Raw genomic sequence first — 12,302 nt, 5'->3', positions numbered from 1 at the left:
CCAGTTGTAACATTTATTTTTGTTTTACACAAGTTTTGATTTTTCCTCATATAATTAAATTCAGATTTTTATTGGCTGGAGTTGGTTTCTTGGAAATTTTTGTCTTCAAAATGACTCTTGCAAGTAACCTCTAAGTAGTCTTGTTTTTGCCTTGAAAGAAGGTACAATTTAGATGAAGAGGAAAGATGAGAAGTGAATTCTGCTGACAAATGAGTATCACTTTCATCATGCTGTTCCCATGATTAAGAACCTAACATGTGTTTGGGTACCTGGGTGGCTAAGTCGGTTAAGTGTCTGACTCTTGATTTTGGCTAAAATCATGATCTCAGGGTCATGGGATTGAGCTCTGCATCAGGCTCAGTGCTAGGCCTGGAGCTGCTTAGGATCACATCTCATTCTCTCTCTCCCCCCTTCTCCCTGTGCGCACCTCCTGCCCCCCAACAGCTTATAACGTGGCGCACTTTCTCTCTTGCTCACTTGCTTAAAAAAAAAAAAAAAAAGAACTTAAAGTGTCTTAACATGTCTCTCAAAAAGTATTAAGTCATCTATTTGACCTTGGAGTTCTTTCATCAAGAGCACTTTATGACCTTAATGTTATTTTTTTTCTTGCAGTTACTAATCTATTGTCCTAGCAATACTTATCCAATTTTATCTGTTATCTTCTTCTGAAACTTTTTTTTTTTTTAAAGATTTATTTATTTATTTATTTGACAGAGAGAGATATCACAAGTAGGCGGAGAGGCAGGCAGAGAGAGAGAGAGAAGGAAGCAGGCTTTCCACGGAGCAGAGAGCCCGATGTGGGGCTCGATCCCAGGACCCTGGGATCATGACCCGAGCCGAAGGCAGAGGCCTTAACCTACTGAGCCACCCAGGTGCCCCTCTTCTGAAACTTTTAAAATGATTTTCCTCTTGTTTAAAACAGCCTCTTCTGCTTTCTGCCCATTCAAATCTAGCACATTCTTCAAGGCCTGCTGAAACAGACCTCCTGGATGAAGCTTTCATAGATAAACTGGCCTTCTGTACCTCTGTTACTTTAAATGCCTTTAATCATATATGTATGTGTGCTGACTATATATCTATCTACCTACCTACCTATCTCCTAAATTACTTCCTTCCTTCCTTTCTATCTATCTATCTATCTATTGTCTTATTGCACTGTGTGAGATAGCCATTGAACTAAACACTTTTGGTATTAGTGTACCAAACAGGTAAGTAAACTTGCCCTTATGGAGCTTACATTCTCTGGTTATACATGATGAACAGGAAAATATTATAATGACTAAAGCTTGAGTTCAGAAGTTGGACAGAATTGAGGTCAAATTTCAGCTCTAATCTCACTTAGTTTCAGTTACGTTTTCCTGCACATGTGTAAGTTAGGGGTAATTATAATACCTTCACATTAGGTTTATTGTGAGAAATAACTTTTTTTAGTTTTTATTTATTTTATTTTTTTAAAGATTTATTTATTTATTTAAGGAGGCAGAGAGAGAAAAAAACTTTAGAAGACCCCATGCTGAGATGAGCGTGGTGCCCAATGCAGGGCTTGATCTCATGACCCTGAGATCACGACCTGAGCCACAGTCAAGAGTCTGAGGCTTAGCTGATTGTACCATCCAGGAGCCCTTATTGTGGGAATTAAATGAGATAATGCTTTTTTTGAGGAGAGTAATACTAATAATATCCTAGAATTTATTACATGCATCTAATATTAGGAAATTTTTGATACCTCCTTCAATGGTAACATGGTATTAAAATGAGAATGAATAAGGAGTCTTCATTGAATGTACCAGCCACACAAGTTCATTGGCATTATTGATACTTTTACAAAAGATAATCTTTTTCTCTTACAAATCTGCAGAATTGGAAAAGCAGCACTTTGCTGATTACCATAGTTGTGAAAGGCAGTTTTTACTCTCCAGAGGCTTAACTGCCTTCTGATTATAAAAGAGTCAAATTACATGATTTTTCCACACATCCAGGATATTATTTAGTAAATGAGTATAGGTCATTGTACCAAAGGTATCTTACTGGCCTCAAAAAACTTTTCAAATGATTTAATTTGTACCTACAGGAGAGAGTTATTAACTAATGATCCCACCATAACATGACTGTGTCACTTAACTCTTCTTATATTTTATTTCTACCTTCATATGAGGTGGTTCTTAAAGGATGACATTCATCTAAACAACTGAATTTATGGAAGTAAACGGACTTGGTTTATTTATTTATTTACTCATTTTTTTCTTACATGTTGTGGTCCTTCATTCATTAGATTTTTTCATGTTATTATATTAAAATCTATAAAAGAGGTAAACAGTTGAATGAGAAGTTGACTTGGGGCATGTAAAGAATCACACAACTAGAAAATAAGGCTACGTATTGATGCAATGCGACAAGAGCAAATGATATATCGTGGTCAGGGAAGTCTTCTTGGAGTCAAAGTCTGGAAAAAAATGAATGCCATGCATTGACTAAGATGTAGTCAAAGTATTAAAGGTAGGATACATAATTAATCTTTTATATTGGGATGTTTTGTAGAAAGAGTGTTTTATTTATTTTTGAACAATATACTCTTCAGTTAGGATTTAAAATGCAAATGCTAAAATAAAACTTTCTCTAAAAGCAATCTATCTAAAGTTTTGAAGCTGGTGGAAAATTTTCTTTTTACATTTAAATTGCAGTAAACCTTGTCTTTTATTTAACATTTTTTTTTTTTACCCTTACTGATAGGAAAATATGTCAGGACTAAAACACATTCACATACACACAGAAAACCACTTAAGCAGGATACATAGTTTTTCCTCAACCCATGTGGCCTTGAAAATGAGTATGTGAAGGAAGAAACTGGTCTATATAAAAGTGTCTCTGATTCTTGGGTGGCTTATGGTTAGTGTTATTGTTTTTAAAAACCACTCTTGGCTTCTGTGGTACATTGACCTGTGTGTGGAATCTCAAAGTAAATGTTTTCCACTCTGTGGGACACTGGGTCAAAGACGAAAGGTTTTGTTCCCTTTCCAGTAACAATTTTTTCCCGCTCCGTATTCACATGATGATTTAAGGCCATTTTCTTTATTTGAGGCTAATCTTCTTTCTTAGAACAAGCATTTCATAATTTGGGAAGCCAATTTCCAAGCCCTGAAGCTCATTGTAAAGCAGGGTGAGGCAATCCTTTATTTGATCTAATTTTAAGGCTGTAGAGAGTTTCCTTTCCACTACAAGGAGCTGTTGTTCCCACCATTAGCCCTGAACATTTTGGTTAGACCACATTTCTCTAGAATGCTGCTAGAATGCTGCTTTCTCTGATTTAAGCTTTTATGAACTTGAATACAGATTAATTTATTTGATTATCTAAAAAGCTATGAAGGGATGGACAGTGGATGCATTCACTTTTATAGGGGAGAGAGAAGGGGTGAATGAGAAGTTGGGTGCACTATCCAGTTGGATGATGGAAAATAGGGAGACAATCTTTACTGGAGGCAGCTGAATGGAAGCCTTGTGAAGGGGAAAAAGACTGAAAGTGTGAAAACAGATGTGAAAGATGAGGTCTCCCAAAACAAACTCCCTATATGACAACTTTGTGTTGTTCTCTGGTTAGAGTGAGACCCTGTCTGTGGTTGCCTTGAGTGTGCCATGTCTGACATGTCAAGACATTTGGCTTGTGAGAGACCTATTGAAGGGATTCCAAGAGTTCAGATGTGGCAAGGGGCTACATCATGCAAAGCTGAAGTAATCTAACTGATTCGAGACCTTTATATTCCCCCAAAAGAAAATCTGGAGCACCCTTTAGAATTTCATAAGACCAGATCTTTGAAGCATAAGTCCATTAGATACAGCCTGGTCTATGGTACACTAAGGTAAGTATCAGACTTTTGTCATGTTATCTTCCTGAAGGAGTATGCTAGAGCCAGGGGATAGTTCTGAACTTCTGGTTTCATATGCCCTTTGTCTTGTATGCCCAGCTTTTCCTCTTCCCAAGCACTCCCCACATGTGCTTCCACCAAGTTTCCCCATCTCTCCTTACCTCTGCCCTCATTTCTTGCTCTACCTCATTCTCTTTCTGAGCAAACAGAGTAATGTAAGTGGAAAAAAAATCTCTTCCTCCACCCGTCTTAGATTCTCTAGTTGGGGCCTTATAAATTAGATAGGCCAAAGATAGATAACAGAGAAAAACAAATACAAGTTTGTCAACATGTGCATGCACTAGGGAGAACCTAGAGATGAGTAACTCAAAGGGGTGATTAGATTCAGGCTTATATACCATTTTAGGCTAAAAGAAAAGTGGCTTGGGGCTTCTGAGATAGGAAAGCAAGTTTTGAGAAGGTGTCCAGAGAAAAGTACAGTAAACAAGGATTTTTTAATAAGGTTTGCTGTATAGATTTAAGTCAGTGCCTTCTTCATTGATCAGAAGAATTGTTAGAAGTCTACCTCTTTCTGGTACTAGAAAGAGAGACGTCTTTACAAATAGAAATTTCCTTTACCAAAGTAGAACTTGTGCCCTATTTTTAGAGCTTTGCTAGCTTCTGCTGGTTCTCAGTGGCCTTTAGCTCAAAATAATCCATATGCCAGAGACATATTATAGTGTGTTACATTCTGGTACCCCACATTAACTTCAGCTTCCTGCCTATGGGAATTAGGATTAAGTGATATTCATGGATTGGCCAAGACTGCTTGATCTCTCACTCTGAGGGCTTTTTGGTGTCCCTGACTAGGACCCAGATTTTCCTTTCTTATCAGGTAACACCATGATTTACCCAACTGTTTATGCTACTTAGGTATGGTACTTCTTATAGCTCACCCTTGTTTCTAATCCATTGGGGATTTCTCCTGGCTCTACTTCTTGAATCCATTCTTTGTCTTCACAGCTGCCATGATACAAGGGACATTGACATCTTTCACCTACATTGTAGAATACTCTCCGTATATGTCTGCCAACTTCCACTCTTTTTTTTCCACAGTCTAGTCAAGGGTGACCTTCTTAAATGTGAATGGGATTCATATCATTCCTGAGATTAAAGGATTTTAATGTTTTCCCGTTGAATTTAAAATAAAATCAGCTTCAAAAAAAAATTAAGTAAAATCAGCTTCTTACCAAGGTCTACAAGGCCTGGTGTGACCTGGCTCAGCCTCCATATCTAGAACTTCATTTTAACATTCTCTCTCATGCTCACTATTCACTATATCCAAGCATAATGATCTTCTTTCAGTTCCTGAGTCACATGAGGCTCTTCTGCATTTTAGAACATCTGCCTGAAATGACCTTTTTTATATTTCTTCCATGACCAGATCTTTCTATTTATCAGTCTTTTGACTTTAGTGCTATGCCAGCTCTCAATTTTGTTGTTGTTTGTTTGTGGTACTCGTCATGGCATGCAATTAACTTTCTTTCTGTTTATATATTTGTTCTGTCTCTTGTACCCATCCCATATTTTTTTTTGAGATGGTAGTCTTGCTATTCTTTTTTTCTCTTCTGTGTTGAAATTGTAGTACAGTCCCTGACACATAGTAGCTACTCAATAAATATTTGATATGCAAACAGCCAAGGGCAAGTCCTAGTCCCAATACTTCCAATAAAGACTATATTGGTGTTGACTAAGGGTTGTTCCTCAAAACATATCTTTGATTTTATAGGATTATCCTACCTTATTAAATTTGCATCTGAATGATTGGGGTTAGACATCTCAGAAACTATTAGGTTTTTAGCTGTTTCTCTCTAAATAAACTGCTAAATTAAATTTTTGCCCTGAACCTAAGGAGTTATATTGTCAGAAACTTAGGTTTCAAAATATACTAGTCAGCTAATCCAAAACCATGAATACAGGTTTTATAGTGTTTTCCCCAAGCAAATCATGCATACTGTAAACCTTACGAGATTTTACTTGAAATATTGGTTTCTTAGCCATGCACATCTTTCTGTTTCCTACCTCCTCATGTCTCTTATCTATCTAGGAGAGCTAATTGCTAAAAGTTCACAGATGTAATTGCATTGAAACATTAGAATAAGCTATTCTTTTGAAGTAAAACTGAATAACTATAGTTATTAGTTGCCAAGTGTGTCTAACCCAATGGCATTCAATAGCATATATCTCATCACTATATTGTATGAAAGGCTTGACTCCAATTCAGGAGTTTAAACTTTGCTCATTGTACATTTACTTTTCAGTAATGTTAATTAGCTAATTTGTGAGATACAAATAAGCTATAATTAGTACAGTGCTTTGATATTTTATTTCTAACAACAGGAAGATGATTACCTTCAAAAATAATAAAAGATTTAAATCTAAGTAAGGATCTAAATTACAGTCCTTGAGTTGTGAAGAAAAGTGAATTCAGTTAATCCCCATTTGCATGTGCCAATTAGTTAAGTATTAATCAATTTCCTATATAAATGGAAATGAGGATACCAGAATTCTTTGGTAAGATAATGTTTCTCATTAACACAAACACAACCTCCTGACATTTCATAAAATAAAAAAATCTTTCCCTTTCCATTTTCCTTTTTCAAAATATCTATTGATTTTTTTTTCTATAGTTATGGAATCTGTTCATCCCAATACATTTGTAAGAATTTTTTCAGAATTTCTCTTAGACTCTAATAATAATGAATAGCTATTGAGCAGAATTTAGAGTATACCTTAGATATTATTTTAATTAAAGCATGGTTTACACACAATGTTACAGTAGTTTTAGGTGTATAAAATAGTGATTTGACAAGTATATACATTATTCTATGCTCACCACAAATGTAGCTACCGTGTGTCACCATAGAACTCTGTTATAATATCATTGACTTTATTACTTATGCTGTATTTTTTTTATTCCCATGACTCATTCATTTCACAACTGACAGCCTGTATCTCCCACCCTCCTTCACCCATTTTGCCTATTCCCCTCTCTCCTTACTCCCCTACTCCCCTGGCAACTGTCAGTTTCTTCTCAGTATTTATGGGTTTGTTTCTCTTTTTGTTTGTTTATTTTTATTTATTTATTTTAGCATCCTTGTCAGTGAAATCCTATGGTATTAGTCTTTCTCTAACTCATTTTACTTAATATAATGCCCTCTAGGCCATCCATGGTGTTGTAAATGGCAAGATTTCATCCTTTTTATGGCTAAGTAATATTCTATTGCATATATATGATATACGTATCACATATATCACATCTTCTTTATCTGTTCCCCTACTGATGGACACTTGAGTTCTTTTTATATCTTGGCAATTGTAGACACTACTGCAATGAACATAGGGCTGCGAAGAAAATGTAGTAATAATTTGGAAAGATGTAATTTTTTTTAATAAAAAATTTTCAAATCTCAGAACTCAATTTTATATCTGAAGATGGGGAAAGTAAAGTAAGAAGCTGAAAATATTCAGATGAGCTATGCTGCAGTGAATTTATCTATTTTCTCTCCTTTCTTTCTTCCTTCCCTCCCGCGCCCCTCCTCTAGGTATGGAATATGCCCAAGTTTATGTGTTTAAAATATTTATATTTAAAACAGATATTTGAAAAATCACTCAAATTTCTTGGTATTGATAAAGCTATTTGGTATTTGGAAAATCAAAGGAACAGAAATTTTTTTTTTTTATTGACTAAGTTTTTATTTTTTTTATTTTTATTTTTTTTAATTTATTTTTTATTTTCAGCATAACAGTATTCATTATTTTTGCACCACACCCAGTGCTTCATGCAATCCATGCCCTCTATAATACCCACCACCTGGTACCCCGACCTCCCACCCCCTGCCCCTTCAAAACCCTCAGATTGTTTCTCAGAGTCCATAGTCTCTTATGGTTCACCTCCCATTCCAATTTCCCCCAACTGCCTTCTCCTCTCTATCTCCCCATGTCCTCCATGCTATTTGTTATGCTCCACAAGTAAGTGAAACCATATGATAATTGACTCTCTCTGCTTGACTTATTTCACTCAGCATAATCTCTTCCAGTCCCATCCATGTTGCTATAGAAGTTGGGTATTCGTCCTTTCTGATGGAGGCATAATACTCCATAGTGTATATGGACTACATCTTCCTTATCCATTCGTCCATTGAAGGGCATCTTGGTTCTTTCCACAGTTTGACAACCGTGGCCATTGCTGCTATAAACATTGGGGTACAGATGGCCCTTCTTTTCACTCCATCTGTATCTTTGGGGTAAATACCCAGTAGTGCAATGGAAGGGTCATACTCACTCAACACACACAAAACAGGAACAGAAATTTTAATGGAACTATTAAATGAATGATTTTTAACAAGTGCTTTACAAGACTTTTAGAGCTCAATTCTGGAAAATTTGGGGCTGACATAGACATAATATTCACAGAAATAAAGCTATGTCAATATTCTCTACCTTTCAAAGTTGGTCCTCTGGGGTATTTTACTCCATGGCAACCTGACCCTTTATTATCATATTGATATACTCCTAAAATTCAGTTAAAAAAATTTTGCTGTGGGAAGTGAGAAATTATAATAAAACCAAGATAGTCTTTTGAAATGTGGTTTATGTGGGAAATACTATAGTGAGATGAATAGGGTAGTGGTCTGTTTTCTCATCCTACTATAAATTTTAGTATTTTTTTTTTTAAGATTTTATTTATTTATTTGACAGACAGAGATCACATGTAGTCAGAGAGGCAGGCAATGAGAAAGAGAGGAGGAAGTAGGCTCCCCATGGAGCAGAGAGCCTGATGTAGGGCTTGATCCCTGGACTCTGGGACCATGACCTGAGCCGAAGGCAGAGGCTTTAACACACTGAACCACCCAGGCATCCTAAATTTTAGTTTCAGGTGCTTCTCAGTAGCAAGAAGCTTCTAGATTCCCAAATTATACTTTCTTGATTAACCATCACATTATTTTTCCTCTATCATTCATAGAAGGCAGTATTAATCAGTGTGATTATTTAGAAATTTTTTGACCAAACAACAAACTTGTAAAGATAATGGTGTAGACTAGAGGAATAGCTGATTACCCTAAAATGTTTTCCTTTTTTAAAAAAATTATTTAATGATAAAACAAATAAAAATTATCCATAATCCTAAGACTTAAAACTAAATAAAAACAAAGTCATTAGAGAATAGCTTCTTCTGCCCACTGTTCTTAAAATTCCAATCTATAGAGGTAACTATGGTTGAAATTTTAGTACCTGTTTTAAAAATTTTTCTTAATTTTATTAAAAAGTATCCCACAGCAAAAATGAACTATTGGGACTTCATCAAGATCAAAAGGTTTTGCACAGCAAAGGAAAGAGTTAACAAAACCAGAAGACAACTGACAGAATGGGAGAAGATATTTGCAAATGACATATCCAATAAAAGGCTAGTATCCAAAATCTATAAAGAGCTTAGCAAACTCAACAACCAAAGAACAAATAATCCAATCAAGAAATGGGCAGAGGACATGAAGAGACATTTCTGCAAAGAAGACATCCAGATGGCCAACAGACACATGAAAAAGTGCTCCACATCACTGGGCGTCAGGGAAATACAAATCAAAACCACAATGAAATACCACCTCACACCAGTCAGAATGGCTAAAATTAACAAGTCAGGAAATGACGGATGCTGGTGAGGATGCAGAGAAAGGGGAACCCTCCTATACTGTTGTTGGGAATGCAAGCTGGTGCATCCACTCTGGAAAACAGCATGGAGGTTCTTCAAAAAGTTGAAAATAGAGCTACCTTATGACCCAGCAATTGCACTACTGGGTATTTACCCTAAAGATACAAATGTAGTGATCTGAAGGGGCACGTGCACCCGAATGTTTATAGAAGCAATGTCCACAATAGCCAAACTATGGAAAGAACCTAGATGTCCATCAACAGATGAATGGATAAAGAAGAGGTGGTGTATATATACAATGGAATACTATGCAGCCATCAAAAGAAATGAAATTTTGCCATTTGCTATGACATGGATGGAACTAGAGGGTATCATGCTGAGTGAAATAAGTCAATCAGAGAAAGACAATTATTGTATGATCTCCCTGATATGAGGAAGTTGAGAGGCAACATGGGAGGTTTGGGGGGTAGGAAAAGAATAAATGAAACAAGATGGGATCGGGAGGGAGACAAACCATAAGTGACTCTTAATCTCACAAAACAAACTGAGGGTTGCTGGGGGGAGGGAGTGTCAAGAGAGGATGGTGGGGTTATGGACATTGGGGAAGGTATGTGCTATGGTGAGTGCTGTGAAGTGTGTAAACCTGGCGATTCACAGACCTGTACCCCTTAGGCTAATAATACTTTACATGTTAATAAAAAAATAAAAAATTTTTAAAAAGTAGTTATAAAAATATTAATTCAACAGTATTTCCATAAAAATTTAAAACTAGGTTCAGAGCTACCTGAAGTGAGGAAGTTTCAGAAGTATCAGAATTTATCAGGAAGTATCAGGAAGTATCAGAATTTCTTATTCCTTCCGTGTTTATCTATTTCTTCCTCAACACTTGTACATCTATATTTCCCATTTCTGGAATGTCCTCTCCCTTTTGTCTTAGTATTGCTTTTCCTTCAATGCTGAGCATAAGTCCCACCTTTCTAAAAACTCCAGTTCTTAGAATGTACTGTTTTATTGTTAATGCCACATTAGGACTTTTAGCACGTGTCTAGTACTCAGATATATATTTTTATGTATGTAACCAATCTACTGAAAGACCTCTGGGCAGGACTAGTCTCATATACCTCTCTATTAAATAAATGCCTTACACACACACACACACACACACACACACACACACACACACACAAATAAAAAGAAAAATAAAAAGTACCCTCCACACACATCTGTACAATATTCATACACTTTTCAAATATGGAGTCATGTCAAAAAATAAGGTACCATAATTTATTCAACTATTTCCTTATTTATATATAACCAGAGGCTTTTGTTGTTTTTTGTTTTTCCCATCACACTTCCTCAGTGGGAATTCTGATACAGATGCTTCTGTGCTAGTGTGTTTCTTTTCTGGTTTTTCTTTGGTTATTTTTTTATATCACTCCCCAAAATACTGGACTTCTTTCAGTTCCATAAAGAGTTTGTGAGAGAGGCCATTTTTTTTTTATACCTTCACCATTCCTGATTATCATTCTTAATTTCTGTCAATCTTATGATAATTTGATTTTTTACTTCCTTAAGTACTAATGAGCCAGAACACCTTTCAGATGTTTGCATATACTCCATCTGCATTTCCTCTTCCTTGAATTCCCTATTTCTCAAGGTGTCAAACTATAAGACTGAAAGGTGTCGAACTACTTGTAGTTTGAAAACTACAGGGTGTCAAATTACAAGACTGAAGCCCCAAACTTTAGAATAGTTTCAATCTAGATGGCGTCTCTAGTTGTATGATAAAATAACCAAATTCTGTTAATACTGTTTTTATCTTCTTTTTTTAAAATTTAATTTTCATTTTTTTTGTGTGTTCCAAAATTCATTGTTTATGCACCTCACCCAGTGCTTTATGCAATACATGCCCTCCATAATATCTACCACCAGGCTCACCCAACCTCCCACCCCTCCCCTCCAAAACCCTCAGTTTGTTTCTCAGAGTCTACAGTCTCTTATGGTTTTTCTCCCCCTCTGATTTCCCCAACCCACTTCTCCTTCCCATCTTCTTGTTCTGTGTTTGGCTAGGATATGAAACCAACTGACCAGCACTATGAACCTACAAAACAGGATATTTGAAAAAAAAAACCCTTGCACTGGAGTTGATGACAGCATATATTTTGCAGTGGTACTGGTGGTTAAATACCTCTCTTAGGACTCATCCAGCTGATACCCTGAGTTAACTGTCCATTCAAAGCCTAGAAACTAGGACTACTTAATGGTTGCACAAGAAAGCAATCATTCAAATCTTAATTTACCTTTGGAAATGTTTTTGATTTGGATTGCGGTTGTCTAGATGGGGACCAGTATATATGCGTGTGTGTGTGTGTGTGAGATGTATATGTATATATCTCTGTATTTATAGATAGTTTTTTTTCCCCCCAAAATGTATGGTGATTTCAGGAGAGTATCTATTTTAGCAAGTTGACAGATTTCAAGGTCAATGTACAAAATTAAATTTTATTTTTACATACTGGCAATAATTAGAAAATGAAATATAAGTATACTATTTCAAAACATCAAAAAATAATTCTTGGGGATAAATCTGACAAGAAGTGTTTAAGACCTTTATACAGAAAACTATAAATATTGCTGAGAGAAATTAAAGAATATTTAAATAAACATAAAATGAACACATCATGTTCATGAATTGAAAGACTCTATATAATAAACATTTCATTCTTAAACTGATCTATACATTCAACACAATT

The sequence above is a fragment of the Mustela erminea genome, chromosome 1 (assembly GCF_009829155.1).
Source record: "Mustela erminea isolate mMusErm1 chromosome 1, mMusErm1.Pri, whole genome shotgun sequence".
NCBI lineage: Eukaryota > Metazoa > Chordata > Mammalia > Carnivora > Mustelidae > Mustela > Mustela erminea.
This window is presented reverse-complemented; position numbering follows the sequence as displayed.